At 36.7% G+C, this 23,598-nt stretch overlaps 1 pseudogene; it reads right to left on the bottom strand.

Annotated features, from left to right (window-relative positions):
* Positions 1–218: 218 nt before the first annotated feature.
* On the bottom strand, positions 219–8,264 carry LOC107013193 (annotated as a pseudogene).
* Positions 8,265–23,598: the final 15,334 nt, after the last annotated feature.

Here is a 23,598-nt window from a genome sequence, read left to right as displayed (position 1 = left end):
GTTTTGGTTCTTAAACTTCCTAAATGACCTATATTCATTATAATGGACTTAAAAACAAAACTTAGACCTCATGACACCTATTTTAAGCTTTACGACACGTGTTGGATTTTCAAAGTGTTACATTAGAATCATCGGAATTAAAAGGGTTAAACTACAAAAAGTTGGTGAAAAACGCCGATCCGGGCTCACAAGTGGCACGCCGCTCCAACCTCAGTTGACTAAGGTTTGGTTCGGGTGCCCAGGTGGCGCGCCGCGCCAGCCTCAGTTGATTGAGGCTTGGTTCTGACGCACAGGTGGCGCGCCGCGCCAGGCCCCAGTTTGCTTAAATCTTCTTCTGGCGCACTACAAAGACGATGCGCCTGGCCTTGCCCAGGTGCGTATGATGAACTTTTCAACTTGTTCTCTAGCCCTAATTGTCTAAACCTCCCTGCTTTTATCTCCAAAACCCTAGGATCATTAATAAATTCAATACCCATCATATTCAAATAAAAAACAACATCAGAAACTACAATCAACATCAATGGGCATTCTATCAATTCAATCAAAAAGGGATTCGACGAGATTATCAAGAATTCACTTCTAGTCATGTAATCAATTCTAAAACTTCTGAACTGAATCAAGCTTGGTGTGCGGATGAATCAACCTAAGATGAAATTGTGAACATACTTTGATAGGATCACCCCTAACGAATTCCACTCGAAATCCCTTGGCGTTCTTGGCGAAATGTTGATCTTTCTCCTTTCTCCTTCTTCTCTTCTCTCTTCTCCCGAACCTTAAGCGTGGAAGAACTTTTCTAATCTAAACTAAAACTTAATTTTACCCCTATTAAACTCTTAAAACGAATTAGGAAATAAATGGGTAAAGAGACTAGTTTGCCCTTTATTAAATCCGGATCGGACTTTCCTTACTCAACAATCTAACTTCCAAAGACATATTTCCCTCATACAATATCAAAATTGTGCAATCTCGGTGCCGTCGGAAATATCTTTTGAAGGGATTTCCAACCATATAGAGAACTTACTCTAAATGATCCCGAGTTAGGAGTTATGGCTATTTGGAAATGACGAAAACTCACATTCTTAACTTTAGGAATTTTTCCAGATTTTCCCTTTCCTTTCCTAAAGTGAAAAATTTTAGTTTCTTAGCTTATTCTAGGCTAATTCAAGTTACGAGATGTTACAATATCTCTCCCTTGAGAAAATTCGCCCTCGAATGAGAATTTTTCACTATGCTAAGAATAGTAACATCAAATTCAACACTCAAAATCAAAAGCAATTACAACATGCTTACTCATAGTCTATAAGGTACTTAAGAAGAGAATTAGTACCTTGATCTGCATTTTCTCTAGATTCAAAAAGATGTTTATCTCTTTTCTTCATATCCTCTTCAGCTTCCCAAGTTGTTTCTTCAATAAATTAATTCCTCCAAAGGACCTTGACTAACGCAACCTTCTTTGTTCTCAACTTGCGAACTTGCCGATCTAAAATCTGAACCAAAATCTCTTCATAGGACAATATATCCTTAATCCCAACATTCTTAGTTGGTACAATTAATGAAGGATCACCCATGCACTTTTTCAACATGGAAACATGAAATACCGGATGGACCGCTGCTAATTCTTGTGGTAGCTCCAACTCATAAGCTACATTGCCAACTCTATTGAATATCCTATAACGTCCAATTTACCGAGGACTACTTTTACCCTTCTTACCAAACCTCATAATGCCCTTCATTGGTGAAACTTTCAGAAATACCCAATCATCCACTTCAAACTCCAACGACCTCCTCCTAACATATGTATAGGACTTTTAACGACTCTGTGTCGTCTCAATGTCTCTTGAATCACCTTCACCTTCTCCATGACTTGGTGAAATATATATGGTCCTATCAACCCTGCTTCACCAACTTAGGACCACCCAATAGAAGATCTACATCTTCTCCCGTACAGAGCTTCATATGGAGCCATTTGGATGCTCGAATAGTAGCTATTGTTATAAGCGAACTCAATGAGAGGTAGGTTATCATCCCAATTCCTCTTGAAATAAATCACACAAGCCCTCAACATATCTTATAAGGTCTGGATAGTACGCTCTGCTTGCCCATCCGTCTGAGGATGATAAGCAATGCTTAAGTTCACCTTTGAACCCAAACCTTTATGGAAAGACTTCCAGAACTGAGTAGTGAATTGTGAACCTCTATCTGAAATGATCGACACTGGGACCCCATGAAGTCTTACCACCTCTTGGATGTATAACTTTGCATAATCCTCTTCCTAATGAGTGGTCTTTACCAACAAAAAATGGGCTAATTTTTTCATCCTATCGACAATTACCCAAATCAAATCATGCTGCCTGAAAGACCTTGGTAAACCTGTGATGAATTCTATATTAATCATCTCCCAATTTCATTCCAGAAGTTCTATATTTTGAGCCGAACCTCGAGGCCTTTGGTGATCTACTTTCATTTGTTGGCAATTAGGGCACTTGGCAAAAACTCAGCAATGTCCTTCTTCATACCTTCTCACCAGTATACCTCTCTCAAGTCGCGGTACATCTTGGTGGAACCCGGATGAATGGAGTATCTAGAGCTATGAGCTTCCTCTATGATCCTCTCTTGGAGTCCATCAACCCTAGGTACACACAACCTACCTTGATATATTAGAACACCATCTCCCCCTTGTTCAAAAGCCAATACTCTTTTCTTATGAACATTCACCTTCAAATTAAGCAAAATGGGTCGTTTTTCTTACTTTTCTTTCAACTTTGAAACTAGTGATGACTCAGTCTCATTGGTCACCACTATCCCTCCTTCTATGGAATCCATAAGTCTGACTCCCAGGCGTGTGAGTATGTGCACATCTTTGGCTAACTCCCTCTTTTTTTCCTCGACATGGTTGGTACTCCCCATAGATAATCTGCTTAAAGCATCAGCAATCATGTTATCCTTACCTGGGTGGTAAAGAATACTCATGTCATAATTCTTGAGCAATTCTAGTCACCTCCTCTGTCTGAGATTTAGCTCTTTCTGGGTGAACACATATTGTAGGCTCTTGTATTAGTGAATATATAAACATGAACGCCATACAAGTAGTGACACCACATCTTCAAGGTGAATACCACTATAGCCAACTCCAAGTCGTGGGTTGGGTAATTTTTCTCATGAACCTTCAACTGTCTGGAGGTATAAGCTGTGACCTTGACATTCTGCAGTAACATACAACCCAAACCAAATCTTGATGCATCACAATATACCACAAAACCTTGAGTACCCTCTTCTAATATCAAAACTGGTGCAGAAATCAACCTCTTCTTCAACTCCTTAAAGTTTTTCTCACAAGCTTCAGACCATTGAAATTTAACTGTCTTCTGAGCCAACTTGGTCAAAGGAGATAAAATAGACTAAAAACCCTCAACAAACCTTCAATAGTATCCAGCCAACACCAAGAAACTCCTTATATTAGTTGGAGACGTGGGTCTAGGTCAACTCTAAACTTCTTCTATCTTTTGGGTATCAACTCTAATCCCATCACCAGAAACTATGTGGCCCAATAATTCCACAGACTTAAGCCAAAACTCACACTTGGAGAACTTGGCATACAACTCCTTTTCTTTCAAAGTCTGAAGTACTACTTAGATGTGACTAGCATGGTCTTCCTCATTCCTTGAATAAATGAGTATGCCATCAATGAAGACGATAACAAACCGATATAAATAAGGTTTGGAACTCTATTCATAAGATCCATGAATGTTGCAGGCACACTGGTCAAACCAAAAGAAATAACCGAAAACTCATAATGCCCATATCTGGTTCTAAAGGTTGTCTTTGGAATGTCACATTCCCTAACTCTTAACTGATGGTAGCATCAATTTTTGAGAAACAGGTGAAGTTGATCGAAAAGATCATATATCCTTGGGAAAATATACTTATTCTTGATGGTAACCTTATTCAATTTGGCGGTAGTCTATACACATACTAAGGAAACCATATTTCTTTGTTACAAACAAGACCGAAGCACCTCATGGTAAACCACTTGGTCGAATAAAACCTTTATCCGACATATCTTTCAGCTGTTCTTTCAAATCTTTTAACTTAGCAGACGCCATTCTATATGGAGGAATAGATATAGGACGAGTATTTGGAATGATGTCTATGCCGAAGTATATTTCTCTATCAAGAGGGACTTCGGGTAGATTATCAGGAAAAACATCTGGAAACTCTTTTACTATAGGAACTGACTGAAGGGAAGGTACCTTAGAACTTGAGTCATGAACTTAGACTAAGTGATATATGTACCACTTTGAAACTAACTTTCTCGCCTTAAGGTACGAAATAAAATGACCCTTAGGCACTGCTGAACTACTACTCCACTCTATAACTGGCTCATTAGGAATCTGAAACTTGACAACTCGAGTTCTACAATCTCTTGATGAATAACAGGAATGAAGTCAGTCCATACCTAGAATGACATCAAAATCAACCATGTCTAACTTTACTAGATCATTCATGGTGTTCTTGTGATTGATAGAAACAGAACCATCACGATAGACTCTTTCTGCTAGAATAGACTCTCCAACTGGAGTAGAAACACAGAAAGGTTCACAATGTTTCTCAGGAAGAACCTCAAAATGAATTGCAACATATGGAGTTACAAAAGGTAAACTTGATTCTAGGTCTAACAAAGCACAAACATCAAAACTAAAGACTCTGATCATACCCGTGACAACATCTGGAAAGTTCTCTTGCTCTTGGCGGCTATTGATTGCATAGAGGCAGTTTGCCCCTTCGCGAATACCAAAAGTGGATCCTCTAGGTAAAGCTTTGTATAGTGGAGCAACTGATAAAGATTGGGCTCTATTGCCCCCATTACCATGTCCCTATATGTTCTTTGGACACTCTTTCATGAAATGTCCATTTTGACCACACTTGAAACAAAGTGGAGCCATCACGACAAGTACTTGAATGGTTTCTACCAACACTTGGCGCATGCAGTAGGCTTACTACCCCCTTGTGCCACGCTACCCTGAGAATAAGTAGGTTTAACTCTGAAACTCTGATTGTTGTACTCACCCTTGTTCTTGGGTGCAGGTGCACTAGCCGATGATGGAACAGGTCCCTTCTTTTTCTGCTGAAATGATGACCGGTTGTCATTACCCTTCTTCTACTTGACTCATTCCTAGTCTTAGATTTCTCTGTCCCTTAGCTTCTCCTCTTCAACGTACTGCACATAGACCATCAATCTGGATATGTCCATGTCGAGTATCATCATTGCAACTCTGCCCTCTTTGCTTGAAGCACGACCCAATCTAGCTACAAACAGGCTCATCCTACTCCTCGTGTCCTTAAGCATTTTAGAAGCATAGCGGGACAACTGGGTGAACTTCAACCCATATTCATTTACACTCAAGGTGTCCTACTTCAGGGAAAAGAACTCTCGTACCTTTGCCTCTTTCAGTTCTTGGGTAAAGAAACACCCGAAGAAAGTTTCTTCAAATCAAGTCCAACTCGGATATGGTGCATCATCATATCTTTCCTCCTTCCAATGATCGAACCACATCCTAGCCATATTCTTTAGTTGATATGCAGCTAGATCAACCCTTTCACCTTCTATGACATGCATCACATCAAAAACCTTCTTCAGGTCCTCAACGAAATTCTCTGGATCCTCAGTAGTGCTCGAACTGGTGAAACAAGGAGGATTCATTCTTAGGAATTCACAAATCGTCGAGGTGTCAACCTTTTCTTGTCGAGCCCCTCTCTGGTGCCCGACTTGGTTAGTCACTGCTTGGCTTAACATCAAGATAGCCTCGCGGGACTCAACGTTGGTGACTTCTCCTTGAGGTTGCACCTTAAGTGTATTCGGTCCCTCTAGATCCTTAACATTCATTATAGATAGACGATCTCTTGCTGCTTTTCATAGAGGCATGATGATCTGGAACCGCGCAAGCACGAATTAGAGAGAAAATGTTTAGAGATAAAATCTAATTCATAAAATGAAATATGAAAGAAGTGAGGAATTCCAAAATGTTGTACCTTCATAACCATAGGTTTGGCGTGCTTCACACCGATAATTAAGACTTACGGTCATGACTTTATAGACTGCCTAGGACTCTTCAACTCTGTGCTCTAATACCAAGTTTGTCACACCCCAAGCCTACACCTGGAAGTCGACGGCACCCAATGACCATTTCTACACTTGAGCAAATCCTTGGCCTGACTTACTTAACTCAGCGGAAGACATAACTCAATAATGAGTAAATATCGTTCTCACAAGACACTTGAAATAAAATATCTTGGGTATAATGGCATTATAGTCTTAAAATAGAATATGTGAAATGCAAAATAAAGAAAGACTCAAAATTGATTATCTAACTGACTATCTGTCTATAAAGCCTCTATAATACTAAGATGAATGTTGAGACAAACCCCGCAACATTATATAAATAAAAAGACTAGAAAGTAGTAAAAGAGTCCTCTGGAATGCAAGGAAGCTCACCACTGACTTAGGCTTGGTTTCGGCTCACTGGTGGCGCGCCTCACCAGGCCCCAGTTGACCGAAGCCTTTTTCCGGCGCACTACAGGGGCGATGCGCCTGGCCTTGGCCACGTGCATTTGACGAATTTTTCAACTCGTTATATGGCCCTAAATCGCCTAAACCTCCATGGCTTCATCCTTAAACCCCTAGGATCATTAATACCTTCAATACCTATCAAATCTAACTTAAAACAACATCAGAAACTACTAATCAACATCAATGGGCATTCAATCAATTCAACCAAAAAGGGATTCAACGAGATTATCAAGAATTCACTTCTAGTCATGTAATCAATTCGAAAACTTCTGAACTGAAACAAGATTTTTGTGTGGATGAATTAACCCAACGCGAAAGAGCTCACATACCTTGATAAGTATCACTTACGACGAATTCCACTGAAAATCCCATTGGCGTTCTTGGCGAAATCTTGATCTTTCTCCCTTCTCCTTCTTCTCTTCTCTCTTCTCCCAAACCTTAAGCGTTCAAGAACTTTTATAATCTGAACTAAAACTAATTTTTACCCCTATTAAACTCTTAAAACGGATTAGGAAATAAATGGGTAAAAAGAATAGTTTGCCCTTTCTTGAATCCAGATTGGACTTTCCTTAATCAACAACCCAACTTTCGAAAGGCATATCTCCCTCATACGATATCGAAATCATGAAAACTCAACGTCGATGCTTTCGAAGGGATTTCCAACCATATAAAGAACTAACTCTAAATCATCTTGAGCTAAAAGTTATGTCCATTTGGAAATGACCAAAACTCATTTTCTTAACTTTAGGAAATTTTCCAGATTTTTCCTTTTCTTTCGAAAAGTGAAAATTTTTAGTTTCTTAGCTTATTACTTATTCTAGGATACTACGAGTTATGAGATGTTACACCAGATTTCCATTAATAATTTATCTTTGGACAACAAAATTCCAACTTAACTGTTATATGTGCAATTTTCTTGGACAACAGAAATAACTAAGAACTGAAAAGGAAAAAACTATTAAAATTAAGGTAAAGTTAAATTGGTGTTACCGATCACATTGGTGCTTCCGTTTAACATTAGTTTCATCAGATAATCTAGCTCAGTTTCTATGCTAAATGCTAAACTAATATAGTGAAATTTCATAGTTATACCAGCAGTGTTAGCACATCTAGTTTACTACTCTAAAGTTTCAAGTATTAATTAAGTTTGGATACCTGAAACCTCTCAATTACAGTTCTTTGTTTCTCTTTGCTTATTTTTTTAGTCATGCTAGTAAAGATAGTGAATCCCTGACAAGCAAGAGTAATTTTCAATTATTCGACTAAACAGAGGAGCATTTATTTCCAAAAAATAATATAAAGATGTTAATAGTACCAGTTCACAATTCTTAGGAAATATCATACGCTTCTCCTTCATCGCTGGTTCACCATATTTGTTTGCATTCTCCACTTCATCGTTGGAGTCCTCTAGTTGATTAACAACATCAGGGGTCTTAATGGACATTGGCAGCCCAGGTGATGAATTAAAGTTGGGGGCATTCTCAAAATGTTTAAGGCGAGAACCATCAAATACATTCTCAAGTGATGAAAGACTTGAATACCTTAATATATATGATGTCGTGTATGGAACAATATCAGTATTTGTTGGTTGATATGTCATACCTGATGCCCCGGGAGCGAACTCTTGAGTTTGGTCCCCTGAAATGAAACTAATATCACAAGTTGTGTGATCATCTTCGGAGATTGATTCATCCATTTTAATAGGTGCTTATCCTTTCTCAACAACACGAGCCCTCCTACCAGCAACACCACTTTTTTCACGCCTACAAACCCGGGGATGTAAATGATCATCATGTATATCATCTCTTCTATAATTGGCTTGTACATAATCCTAGCAGCCTCGTGCACATATGTCAAGCATTTTTCTCCTTCATTCCGGACAATTGCACGAAATATGTATAAATCCTCCATTGATGGCTGATCACCAAGTGCTTTTGCTCTATCAACCATAGAATGAATATGACGCACCTACACAAAGATCAGTTCTTTTTCTTACAAAAATTTTCCATTCTTTTTTCTAACATATGCTCAAAGAAAGATCAATATGAAGCACTTATATAATATTTTTTAATAAAAAACATAGGTGACAATATTCCAAAGTCAAAATTTTCGAGAAGAAGTAATATTATCCTCAAAATATAAATCACAAACACACCGAATCTAATACATTACATTGTTTCATATGCCGTTGAATTTAGCACATAACCTTTTTTTGTTGAGGACACTGAGCAGGATTACCCATAACAAAACGAGTAATTTGTCTAAACCAAATAAGGTAAGGCTCGTCATATAGAAGTGGTTCACGATTGACCGGACATCACAAATATATTGAAGTCGTTTGTTCCAAAGAGGCAACCATTGTGCATGCTCCAACTTCTAATTTGTATTTGGTCTGCCCCTACGATCATGGTGAAAATGTGTGGCATCGAATAGAAATGGAGTTGGTATCCTTTGTTTTAATCCAAATTGTCTCATTACTCGATCAGGCAAGTAAACCTCGACGATATCCCAACAAAAAATTGGAGCTCTTACATGCCATATGTCTTGTCCAATTCGACATCAATCGGGTTGACTTCACTTAAGTAATCCGAATATGGTTCCCAAATAAACAAATAAAGAGAAAAGAAATGAGTTTCAACTAAATATATACATAATTATTTTTTTTAAAAAAAAGGGTATACCATCATACCTGATCCTTTGTCGTGGAATCAAGTGCATCTCTAAAAACATTCAACACATGCTTTTATCAGTCCAACTAAAATGTGCAAACCATCTAGTAGCATGTGGACCCCTAGGTAAACAAGCAATAAAATTATTTTCGCCTTTGTGCTATTACCTGAGGTATGAGGATAATAACTCTCTCCCATGCCCAAATCTAAACATAATATATAAATATATATTTATGATATTATAAACTAGAAGAAATATTTATAAAGAATTGATGTAGTTATTAAATATGCCTGAAGTAATGGTAGAAATCCAGCTATCTCGTTTTGGTTACTCTTTGAGGCCTTATAGAGAAAACGATACAAGCATGCTACTGCCGCACTACCCCTAACTATAAGAGCTAACTATATTGATATCCTCGAGCATAGGAAGGTATGTAAGCTTTAAATAGTTGCCATATGTATCTGCCATCATCATACAAACAATCATCCATAACATGTAACATCTAGTCATTTGATTGATCGTATCTTGTGTTTCAAAGTCAGGTAACTGTAGTTGCTCAAGCATATGCCCATTAAGTGGAGTTGACTTTGAGGCTACTACGGTTGAAGTCTTGAGGACGTGGAATAAAACCTAACAATCTTTGACAAATATTTTGCCAATCCCTTATGGTCCTTATCGACTCATTACCAAATACTGGATAACCATTCACAAGTAATCAGTACAACACTTCTACATCTTGCAAGATGATTATCGCCTCACCCGTCCTAAAGTAAAATGTATGAGTCTCTACTAGTGAATTGATCAAGCTACAATCGATAGAAGGTCTATTTGATTTATAAACACCATATAATCCTGATAATTCAATCATTTCTAAGACTCGTGGATGAATGAGCTATTTCTTTACGAGGTCTCAAAATTTTTCATCACACCTCCTCGGATTTAAAATCATATTAACACTTCAATCTCATATATCCCGTGACCTGTGGGTAAATTTTTGAGTTAATACAAATGTTCCAAGTGGACCGGGATCCAATTGGTATGTACTATAACCAGTCATATACGCATCTATTAAACTGAAAAACCCATATGAAAGTAAATTAAATATTAATGTTAGTCCAAAATATAACAAGTGAAACAAAGCAATGTACGGTCACCTAATGTTTCATTAAAAATTGAAAAATGAACTCAATTTTAGTAGAGGCGCATTTTAGGTCAAACTATTATAGTGTTCCCTTCCATTTTCATGTGCACATTTTTTTCATTGTTTCTCTTTGCATCAACAAGATGCATGAATTCAAAATAAAAATAGAACATACATATTAGAATTTCTTGAGTGATTATTCCATATAACTAAAATGATATAAATACGAGAAGATAAAAATTCTAAAATTCAAGCATTCCTTCTACCAATTTGTAAGATAAAAAACCTACCTCGAGGCTCTAACACAGAAAAATTAACTTGATTCCAAGATTTTCAGAAGATTTATAGTCGTAATTTATCGTGAAACTCGATATAACAAGAAATCCCCAAAATTGATTTGGAAATATTAGAGCTACCGCTTATCCACGAAATGAGGTTTTGACCTATTCATTCTCTTTTCGTGTTTTTGTTCTTTCACGCCTCCTCTTCGTCCACAAATTATCGACCGGAAATGGACTTATGGGGGGCTGAGAGTTTTTTCAATCACCGTTGTAAAACTGTTTTTACAGCGAAAGGGTTTAGCAGCCAAAGATAATGGAACATTAAAGTTAATAAAACAAAAACGACGTCACTGGGTTAAGAGACGTGGGTCGCTTTCACGTTTTAACCTAAAATCGTTACTGTCAGTAATGTATATTAACTTAACGGCATTAATTTTTTTAAATCAAATAAAGCCTAAAATGTACCATAAAGTAAGTTTATACTACGTTTGCAAAAAAAATTAAAAACGTATTAGTTAGGTGAATTGGTTTTAAAAATAGCTCATTTTGGTCAAAATTTCAACATGTGGTTAATCGAATGAATCACAAAATGCTGCTCCACAGTCTGAGTTTCTTGGTTCGCCTTTTTCAGGTTTGACTCCAGTCTCTACGGGCTCAGCAACAACTTCTTAGGTTGGGCCACCAGCTTGAGGCTGTTCCTGATGCTGGACTTCAGCAATGGTAGCCAAAAAATGACCCTTAACTTGTCTTCGGTGGACAATTATGTCATCCAACTTTGATTGTGTATAAGTAGACACTTAAATTTGCATAAAATTAAACAAGTAGACACACGTGTCTTACGTGATATAATATACACAAGATGTATAAAATAGTCATGTAGGACGAATGTGTCAATTTGTACAATTTTATGCAAAGTTAAGTGCCTACTTATGCACATTCAAAGTTAAAGATTATAATTGTCACGTAACACTAAGTTAAGAGTCATATTTATGTATTGTGTCTTCTTTTTTCACATTGCTTATTTTTTTTCATTTCACAACCTAAGGGGACTAGCCGTTTTGAACCACATGTTGGTGCAAACATAAAGTTTAAAAATAACATTTTTAACCGACCTCTATCTATTCTATATATTTGAAGAGAAATTGAAAATGTATCCTTCAAGTCCTCTTTATTTTATACTATATTTTTCATTTTTTGAGAGTTAAATTTGGAATACTACTATTCACCTACTATATTTCACTTTTCCATCAATATGTTATTGTTATTTTTATTTATTTCTAATTAACATATTATTTTACAAATAATGTCATTAATTCAATATCTAATATTCATAATATATATATATATATATATATATATATATATATTTAAATCTAATATTTTAAAAGTTATATTATTTAATATATAATTCTTTCATTCCAAATAAATAACATTTTTTCTAATTGTCGTTACAATATAATTTGATTATAGTATTAATTCTTAAGCGTGCATTTGAAATTTTGTAATCACGTTTTGTAATTATTGCAGGACCATCATGTTTTTTTTGGAGAACAATTATTAGCTAGACATAAAGAAAATTAAGGACAAAATTCTCATTTTAACTTCGTAATGCATTAGTTGAACATTTAAGAGAACACTGTAATAATTTTGAAAGTTGAGTGTTTATGTAATTATATCACTTTTATTTAAAATTTTCCATTAATTGGAATATTATATAATATTTTGTTGCAATTTTATGTTATTTTGAAATTTAGGATAAAATATAATTTATATTTAGTAAAAGATTGAAAAAATTTCTATATCCCATATTATATAAAGTGATTACTTGAGAAAAAAATATTATAAAATAATTACTTGGCAAACAACTACACACTGAAAAGGACAATTGAGCGAGTAATGTATTTCAATCTATTCCAAACTTTCTTATATCTTTGTGAATGAAGTAATGCCTTTTTGTAGCCAACAAGTAATATACAAATTAAACTTGTCCATTAGGAAGTTATTCACTCGGCCAAGTAATGACACATCTCAAATGGGTGGCCCACATGACATCCATTTAGTATGATAAGTGATGACAATAAAAGGAGTGATCCCACATGATATCCATTTAGTTTTACAACAAAAATTAATTCATATTATTGAAATAAAAAAATAAGAATGAAATAAAAATAATAATATAATATTGAGGAGAAAGATTTTTTTTAGCGATAAAAGTCTAAAATAGATAATTTGGTCGGAGTTAGTTGTCTAACTCTATTATTGTAGAGTAAAATAGAGTATAAGGTTGGAGACGCCCTAGAACAAGTTTTATGTACTAAAGTTATTTAGTTCAAATTTATTACATCAATTTTATATTTAGTAAAATATGGGACAAATTAATATTAGATGACATGTTTTAACTAACGTGTATTAGTTGTTGATGGTGCATTCATCATGTCATATATATATATATATATATATATATATATATATAACCTAATTTGTTCAAAAGTTTGATCATGACACATTGATTGTCAAGATCGATCAATAAAAGAGTCATAATTCAATTTGTTCAACATGATCAAACTTCCTCTATCATTTTTATTTTATTTTTTTTGTACTTTTCTATATTTGAGTTGCATTTTACTCTACTTTTGACTAATCGATATTATAACACGTCGATTTCAATAGGCTAGATCATGAATCATAACTCAATCTAACTGAAACACATGTTGAATATTTTATTAGACGTATCGAGAAGTACAAACTAATTAAATTTGGTCATTAGGTGGAGCTTGTGGTTATGACANCGAAATTTTATGCAAGCTTGGAGTGTTCTCCCCCTCCAGCTTGAGGGGGGGGTGTTAACCGAGACTCGTCCACCGACTAAAGACCAAGCTCACTTGTTATGTTGTGATTTTATCTTTGTATATCTGCATACATTGTAACAATATAAATAGTAGTTGTTTCTAGAATCAAGGAAGACGGTTACTCCAAATCATAATCTCAATCATATTTTTCTCTCTTCTTCATCTGTTTTGTTCCTATCACAAGATTCATTGATTCAATCGAGTTATCATGGTATCAGAGCACGGATTTAGAATCTCCTCATCATCATCTACTCTCCTATCAAGACCTTTATCGGTATTTTAAAGGTTTTCTTTTTGATTTTCATTGCTCGATGAAAATTGACTGAATGAGTTTAGAGTTTCGCCTCTGATCATTTTGTGTGGTTCTTCATCGTCTCATCGATGATTTTGCGGTTTTTCACCATTTCATATATGATTTTGTGGTTCTTCATCACCTACGAGTCTTAAATTTCACGATAAACTTCGAGGATCACAGATTCTAGGGTTTTCAGATCTGAAGTTGTGTGGTTATTTGATTGTATTTGTGTGGTTATACTTTGAAGTGGTGATTCCTGAACTAGTGTAAAAATGCCTAACGAAAACACTGATACTGCTTCTGGTTTTGTTTCCTTCATTCTTGACTCATCACATCCTTTCTATATCCATCCTTCTGATAATCCAGGTAGCCAACTAGTGGCAGTACCCTTCTCTGGTTGTGGTTTTGTTCTTTGGCGAAGTAGCATGCTCACTTCTCTGTCTTCCAAGAACAAATTGGGGGTGCTAGATGGTCGACATCCCCAGCCTACACCAGATTCTCCCTATTATCCTTATTGGGAGAGGTGCAATGACATAATTAAGGCCTGGATAACCAACTCTGTTTTCAGAGAGATATCCACTAGCTTCATGTGTATTGAAACTGCTAGAGAGGTATGGTTGGATATCAATGAGCGTTTTGGTCAGTCTAATGGTTCCAAATATATCCAAATCCAAAGGGAAATCAGTTCCACAATTTAGGGCTCATCCGACATAGCTACATATTTTACAAAATTGCGAACTCTTTGGGATGAACTCAATTCTTCTTATGTTGGACCTGATCACACTTGTGGGTCTTTGGTCAAGTTTATAGAGGATCAGAGACTATTTCAATTTCTCAACAGACTGAATGATTCTTACTATGCTGTCAAGATCAACATTCTCATGATGAGACCTCTTCCACCGATAAGTAGGGCTTATTCACTTCTACAACAAGATGAAAGTCAAAAGAAGACTATTCTGCTTCCCCTAGTTTTTCTAATGTTTCAGCATCGTTTTTTTCTCCATCCTCTTCATCTTCTGTATCCAACAGTGGTAGATCATACAATCAAAGGGCAAATTCTGATCCTAAACGGAATGTCAACTCCTTATTGTGTAGGTATTTCAAAAAACCAGGACATACTATTGAAAAGTTTCACAAACTTCATGGCTTTCCTCCAGACTTCAAATTCACGAAGAATAAAAGGTCAGCATCTTGTGTTCAAGCAGATGATCAGTTGAGTACAGGTGTTCAGTTGAGTTCTAGCTCTCCTTCTACTTCTATTGCTCCTTCTGAGCCTACATCTCATGGATTTAGCAAAGAACAATATAAGCATTTGATGACAATGTTTCAGCTGGCCCAAATTTCTTCTGGATCACCATCTAATGCATCTCCCCCAGATAATACTGCTTATGCACACTTTGCAGGTTTGTTTAGTTGTTATGCTGAAAATTCTAATGGTAATCATGTTTGTGCAACTTCACAGTCAGGGGTAAATCCTTGGATTTTAGACTCGGGAGTTACTAACCATATGACACCCCATAAAATTTTACTATTTGATATCCAACCCTTACCTAAACCTTTTCTTATCACTTTACTAATGGATATAAGGTTAAAGTTATATCCACTGGTTCCTTACATCTTAGACATGATATCATCTTACTTAATGTTCTTCTCGTGTGAACATTTCAACTTAATCTCTATATATCAGCTCATTTTTCAACTTAATTGCATAGCTGAATTTACAAAATACAATTGTTTTTTGCAGGGCCCTTCATAGAAGAGGCCTCTGGAACTTGGTAAAGCCCATTGGGAAGCTCTACTATCTACATCCCGATGTTGATTTGTTTCCCCCCAGCCCTTCTACTTCTTCAACTACTTCAGTATCATCTGTCCTTCATGATTTTAGTAACAGCTATAATAATACTTCTAATACCAGCTGCAATAATTTTGTTTCAGATGTCTTTTCTATTGTAGATAAATCAACTTGTGATCCCATTATACCCCCTATTTCACATTCAATTGTTGCTTCCAATTGTAAACAATCTTGTCATGAATAAAATGGATCTATTTTTGCATCAATGGTTGGGTCATATACAATTTCACAAAATGAAGTCGATTTCATTCCTCTCTGATAAGTTATCTTTGAAATAGCCTTTCATGTGTCCTATATGCCCTATGGCAAGACAACAGAGGTTGTCATTTCCACACAGTGCCATTAAAAGTACTGCACCTTTTCAACTTGTTCATGTAGACATTTGGGGCCCATACAACACCAAAACTTATGACTGGTTTAGATATTTTTTAACTCGAGTGGATAACTACTCTAGAGCCACTTGGACTCATCTACTCTCTTGCAAAGGCAATACTTTTTCAGTTCTTGAAGCTTTTACTTTCATGGTCAAAGTTCTCAATTCAAACATTTAGATCTGATAATGCTTATGAGTTGGGATGTAGTTCTGAAGCTATTGATTTCTTCACTAGCCAAGGGATACTTCATCAAACCACCATTCCTCACACTCCTCAACAAAATGGAGTTGTAGAAAGAAAACACAAACATCTTTTAGAGGTTTCTAGGGCTCTACTTTTTCAATCTAATCTTCCTGTCACATATTGGGGTGAATGTGGCCTCACTGCCACCTATTTGATCAACCGGATTCCATTCGTTATACTCAACAACCTTTCTCCTTATGAAAAACCACATGGCAGCCCTCCTACATATTCTCACTTAAGATCTTTTAGTTGTTTATGTTTTGACACTTCTCCCAAATCAGGGAGAGATAAATTCCAATCTAGAGCCATTTCATCGGTATTCTTAGGTTATCCAAATGGAAAAAAGGGATACAAGTTACTGAATTTAGTAACCAAATATGTTTTCTTTTCTAGAGACGTTATGTTTCATGAAAATATTTTTCCTTATAAATCTGATTCTCCTTCCCTATTTCCTTCAGTTCCTACTCCAGACTATGTGGATATACCACTTCGTCCCGTGTCTTCTTCTGTTAGTCCTCAAATTTTTGAATCCTCATGTGATCCATCTTCTTACTCTACCTCCCAGACTTCTATCCCTTCTAGACGATCTACTAGACATAGTAAACCTCCTTCATACCTTACTGATTATATTTGCTCATCTATCCTACCCCACCCGGCTCCCACTCTTCAATCCAAGGTCTCTGTTATTGATTTACATGTTCATGAACCTCAATTTTATCAGCAAGCAACATCACATCCTGCTAGGCAAGAGGCCATGGAAAAGGAATTTCAAGCTCTTGAGGCTAATCACACCTGGGATATTGTTCCCCTTCCTTCTTACAAGAAGGTTATTCCTTGCAAATGGGTTTACAAAATTAAACAGAAGGCTGATGGTTCCATCGAGAGATATAAATCCCATTTGGTTGTTAGAGGTGACACACAAATAGAAGGTATTGATTTTAATGAGACTTTCTCTCCGGTTGTCAAACTTACTATCATTAAGTGCTTTCTTACTTTTGCTGTTAAAAGAAGCTGGACTATTTTTCAACTCGATGTTAACAACGCCTTCCTTCATGGAGATCTCCATGAAGAAGTATACATGAAGATTCCTCCTGGCCTGACTGTTTCTTATGCTTCCTCTTCTCCTCTAGTTTGCAAACTCAAGAAGTCTCTTTATGGCCTTCGACAGGCTTCTCGGCAATGGTTATCTAAATTGTCTGAAGCTTTGTTGTCCCGAGGTTATATTTCTAGTAAAAATGACTACAGCCTTTTCACCAAACATAATTCTAGTTCTCTAGTTGTTTTGGATGTTTACGTTGATGATATTCTTCTTGCTGGAGATGACACTGCTGAATTACTTTCTGTCAAAGAATTCTTGGATCATCAATTCAAAATCAAGGATTTAGGGATAGTTCATTATTTTTTGGGACTAGAGGTTTCTCATCTTCCTCAGGGTTATCTGATATGTCACAATAAGTACACTCTTGACCTTCTCAATGTATTTAATTGTCAGGATTTTACCCCAGTTCTAACCCCTTTGGATCCCTCCATCAAGCTCACTTTGGATATGAATGCCCCTGTTACTGATCCTAATGTGTATAGGAGGATTGTTGGCAAGCTCAATTTTTTACAACACACTCGTCCAGACATTGCCTTTTCATTTCAACACCTAAGTCAATTTCTACAAAAAAAAAAAAAACAGGTGCCCCATATGATGGCTACTCTCCATGTGCTACGCTACCTTTTGAATGATCCTGCTCAGGGTATTTTGCTCACCAACACACCTGACATGTCTCTTGTTGCATTTTCTAATTCTGAATGGGCTTCATGTGCTATTACTCGCAAATTTGTTACGGGGGTTTTTATCACACTTGGTGGCAGTCCCATCTCTTGGAAGAGTAAAAAAGCAACCAATCATTTCTTTGTCCTCTGCTGAAGCTGAATACCGGGCTCTTAGAAAGGTTGTTGCTGAGGTCTCTTGGTTGATCAGATTACTTGGTGATCTCGACTTGTCCATTTCTGCTCCTGTTCCAGTTTTTTGTGACAGCCAGGTTGCTCTTCATATTGCTAAGAACCCTGTATTTCATGAGCGCACCAAGCACATTGAAGTTGATTGTCACTATGTTCGTGATTATCTTAATTCAGGTTTGATCTCATTGCATTTTGTACGCAGTTCTTCCCAGCTCGCTGATATTATGACCAAGGCCCTTGCTGGTCCTCTTCATCATGGAATTTTATGCAAGCTTGGAGTGTCCCCCCCCCCCTCCAGCTTGAGGGGGGGTTGTTAACCGAGGCTCGTCCACCGACTAAAGCCAAGCTCACTTGTTATGTTGTGATTCTATCTTTGTATATCTGCATACATTGTAACTGTCACGACCCAAAAGGAGTCGTGAGTGGCACCCACACTTAACCTACTAGGTGAGCGAACCAACAAATCTAAACCCCAACATTTACCAATAGTTCAACTATGAATAAAAAAAATAATGCGGAAGATCCAAAACTTATTAATGTAACCAATTAAATAAGCTTCTAAAGTTTAACACTTATTATCCCCAAAATCTGGAAGTCATCACATCAAGAACATCTATCCTCAAATTACCAAGTCTAAGAATATTTAAGAAACCAAAATGCAAAAATATGGTCCATGTCCGAAATCAAAGACATCAAGACGTGAATGAGAGAATCCAGCACGAGCTAGAAATAATAGCTCACCCTGAACTCTGATGTGCTGGAGACTGGCTAGAGCTGAGGGCGAGTCGAAGTCGATGGTACACTTGTTGCACTCCACAAAAGAACAGAGAAGAACATACAAGTAGGGGTCAGTACAAGGAACACGTACTGAGTAGGTATCATCGGTCAACTCAAAATAGAAATCAATATATATTGAATAATAATATAAAATCAACTACAATACTTAACAGGTGGCAAGCAACAAACACATGAACCATTGACAACAACAACACCATAATAGGTACAACATCAAACACACCTATGAGGACTCATGCCTCCACACCATACTCATTTGGAATATAGGTTCTTTGAGATTAAGTATATTAAGTTACTTCAAGATTCCTTGCCTTTAATGTTATTGTGTTGGAACGTGACACACCGATCCCATAATATCGTGTCGGAACGTGACACACCGGTCCAATAATACCGTGTCGGAACGTGACACTCCGATCCAATTATCTCATTATTTTATTTCATCAAGCCTTCTTTATTCAAGGCGTCATTTTAATAGAGAGGGTTTAAGATTAGATTTTCAACAGTCTTATAATTTTAAGGCCAACCACAAACCACACAATCCAGACATATAACCACACAATCAAGACATAAAACCACACAATCAAGTACATAGGAGGCTTTACAATATCACTCAATACATATCAATCGCTATTTAGAGTTTATTTATCAAATAGAAATAAGTCATAACCTACCTCCAGCGAAGAACCGAAGTCAAGCAACTATTTCTCCAACGCTTTTCCTTTCCTTATTGCCTCCAAACCTTTCCAATCTATCAAGTATATATATGCATAAGGTGTGAGTTGACAATCCCATAAACACTCAGATTATTCTGTGTCTAACCTATACCCATCAATTCACCTAATTCTATAATCATTTTCTTAAAGTTCAAACCTAAGGGTAAGTCTTAATTCGTCCAATTAGCATAATTTTAATGAAATTAAATCAATTCGATACACCTAATATTAATTACCTATCTCAATATATCTAAACTTGAATTATAATGTGATAATTATAAGAATTATCCAATTACTAATCATTTCAAAAAAAAACAAAATCTTTAAACTTCCAGAATACATATGCACCATGCATATTCCATAAAAGAACGAACCAAAAACAATATCTAATATTAGAACTCGGCTACTATGCATGTAATCACTTCTACCATCTGTTGATTCTCTTTAACTATTTAACCCATCACATGTATAAGCCATGCTACACATGAGCATCTTTCAAATGACAATTCAATTTCATCTAGGAAAAATTTGCTACACTAATTCCAACCCCATCCTTGAACTGATTTGCAATATAAGTAGTATAGCATACGAGTAGAATTTATGAATATTTCATTCTCTACTAACAATATAGTAATATAGAATTTCCAAGCACCTGGTTACGAAACCAAACTGTAAATACACACTTCAATTTTAATAAAATGAACTCAAAATTGATTAACAATTCTTATGTTAATTATTGATCATTAATGCCGGTCAACCTTCCAATCATAAACTATTCATTCATTGGCTAAATTTTATCTCTACAACCACAAAAAAAAACCCACTAACCTATGAATAATAATTCACACCTACATATAAAACACGTAAGTAGAAAAACTTAAGAGAATTCTAACCTGAAGGCTGCCGGGATTTCCTTTCGTTTAACCCGTTGTTTTCCGCTCTCCTTCTTTTTCTTTCTTCTACAGATTATTTCTTACCCTAACTATTATATGGATATTTATAAAAGTGTGAAAGTGATCTAATATTAATTTTAATATTATTTTCTTTAACCTCCAACTAAATAAATTATTAAAACTACCCCACTATTTTCATAATTATAATTATGAATAGTCCAAAACACCCATTTAAATCTATCGGAAAGTATTTTCTGACATAAAAAGTTCTAGTGCTCAAAAAGTTCGAAAATGGTCGTTACAATAGATACCAATTTACCCATCGTTCGTTCTCGAACGATCACAGGAAGAAAGGTGAGGGCGAGAAAGAGTACCTGAATCTGTAAAAAGATGTGGATATCTTTCTTGCATATCAACCTCACACTCCCAAGTGGACTCTTCAACTGGCCGATTCTTCCACTGAACCTTGATATATGCAATCTCCTTTTATCTCAACTTGCAAACCTCCCTATCTAGAATAGCAACAGGTTCCTCCTCATAAAACAGATTTTCATTAAGAAGAACTGAATCCCAACGAATAATGTAGTTTCCATCACCATGGTATTTTTTCAGCATAGACACATGAAATAACGGGTGCACTCCTGACAGTCTTGGAGGCGAGGCTAATTCATAGGCCACCTCCCCACGCGCTTAAGTACTTCAAATGGTCCAATATACCTCGGACTTAGATTACCTCTCTTACCAAACCGCATCACACCCTTCATGCGTAAAACCTTCAGCAAGACTTGTTCACCCTCCATAAAATCCAAGTCTCTAACCTTTCGATCTGCATATTCCTTCTGCCTACTCTGAGCTGCTAAAAGCTTTTCTTGAATAAATTTCACATTCTCTAATGATTCCATCAGAAGATCAGTACCCCAAGGTCTAACCTCAAATGCATCAAACCAACCAATGGGGGACCTACATCTCCTCCCATACAATGCCTCAAATGGGGCCATATCAATACTCGAATGATAGTTGTTGTTGTACGAAAACTCTGCTAAGGGTAAGAATTTATCCCAATGACCACCAAATTCTATCACACATGCACAAAGCATATCCTCCAACACCTGAATCGTTCGCTCAGACTGACCATCGGTCTGAGGGTGAAATGCAGTACTAAGATCCAGCCTAGTACCTAATTCAGCATGTAATGTTCTCCAAAACTTAGAAGTAAATTGCGTACCTCTATCTGATATGATGGAAAGTGGAACTTCATGCAATCGAACAATTTCCGAGATATAGAGCTTGGCTAACTTCTCTGCATTGTAAGTCATCTTGACCGGAATGAAGTGAGCAGACTTAGTTAACCTGTCAACAATTACCCAAATAGAATCAAACTTACCCAATGTCTTTGGAAGACCAACTACGAAATCCATTGCAATTGTTTCCCACTTCCATTCAGGAATGGGCATTCTCTGAAGTGTCCCTCCAAGCCTTTGGTGTTCATACTTTACCTGCTGACAATTTGGGCATTGGGCAACAAAATCCACAATGCCACGCTTCATTCTACTCCACCAATAATGTTGCCTTAGATCACGATACATCTTGGTTGCACCAGGATGTATAGAATACCTCGAACTATAAGACTCTGTAAGAATAGTGTGAGTCAAATCATTAACACGAGGCACACATACTCATCCCTTAATTCTCAAGACGCCTTCCTCATCAATTATTGCCTCTTTAGCCTCTCCTCGCAATACCATATCTCGAATTCGACTCAGCTTCTCATCAGCAAACTGCTTTCCCTTAATCTTGTCAAGAAAGGAAGATCTTGCCTCCACAGAGGCCAAAAATCCTCCTTTCTCTAGTACTTCCAGCCTCATAAAGTCATTAGCCAGAGTCTGAACCTCTCTAGCCAATGGGCGTCTAGAAACCTGTAAGTGGGCAAAACTACCCATGCTCCCTGCTTTTCTACTTAAGGCATCTGCCACAACATTAACTTTTCCAGGGTGATATAAAATAGTAATATCATAATCTTTCAATAATTCCATCCACCTTCTCTGCCTCAAATTTAAATCATTCTGAGTAAAGACATATTGTAGACTACGATGATCTGTGTAAACTTCACACTTGACCGCATATAGGTAATGCCTCCACTGCTTCAATGCAAATACAACTGCAGCCAACTCCAAATCATGGGTCGGATAGTTACGTTCATGCATTTTCAATTGCCTCGAAGCATAAGCAATTACATTCCTCTCCTGCATTAGCACTGCACCTAAACCAGAATAAGATGCATCACAATAAACAATAAAATTCTTACCTTCCACTGGCAAGGTAAGAATTGGCGCAGTAGTCAACAAGGTCTTAAGTTTTTGGAAGCTTTCTTCACATTCATCCGACCATACCAGTGGAACATTCTGCTTAGTCAAATTTGTCAGCTACGAAGCAATAGAAGAAAATCCCTTGATGAATCGACGGTAGTAGCTAGCTAAACCAACAAAGCTCCTTACCTCTGCAACATTAGTAGGTCTTACCCAACTCTTCACTGCTTCAATCTTAGAAGGATCCACCATCACTCCATCCTTAGAAACCACGTGCCCCAAGAAGGACACTGAATCTAGCCAAAACTCACACTTGGAGAATTTGGCATAAAGCCTTTTCTCCCTCAACAACTCCAATACAATTCTCAAATGCTCCTCATGTTCTTTCCTGCTCTTTGAGTATATCAGTATATCATCAATAAATACAATAACAAAGAGATCCAAATATGGCTTAAAAATCCCATTCATCGGGCTCATGAAAGCAGCAGGGGAATTCGTAAGCCCAAAAGACATTACTAAGAATTCATAACGCCCATACCTGGTTCGAAAAGCAGTCTTTGGCACATCTGTTGCCCATATTTTCAATTGATGATAACTTGATCTCAAATCAATTTTAGAGAAGACACAAGCACCTTGTAACTGATCGAACAAATCATCAATGCGAGGAA

Source organism: Solanum pennellii, chromosome 3, assembly GCF_001406875.1.
Source record: "Solanum pennellii chromosome 3, SPENNV200".
NCBI lineage: Eukaryota > Viridiplantae > Streptophyta > Magnoliopsida > Solanales > Solanaceae > Solanum > Solanum pennellii.
This window is presented reverse-complemented; position numbering and strand designations above follow the sequence as displayed.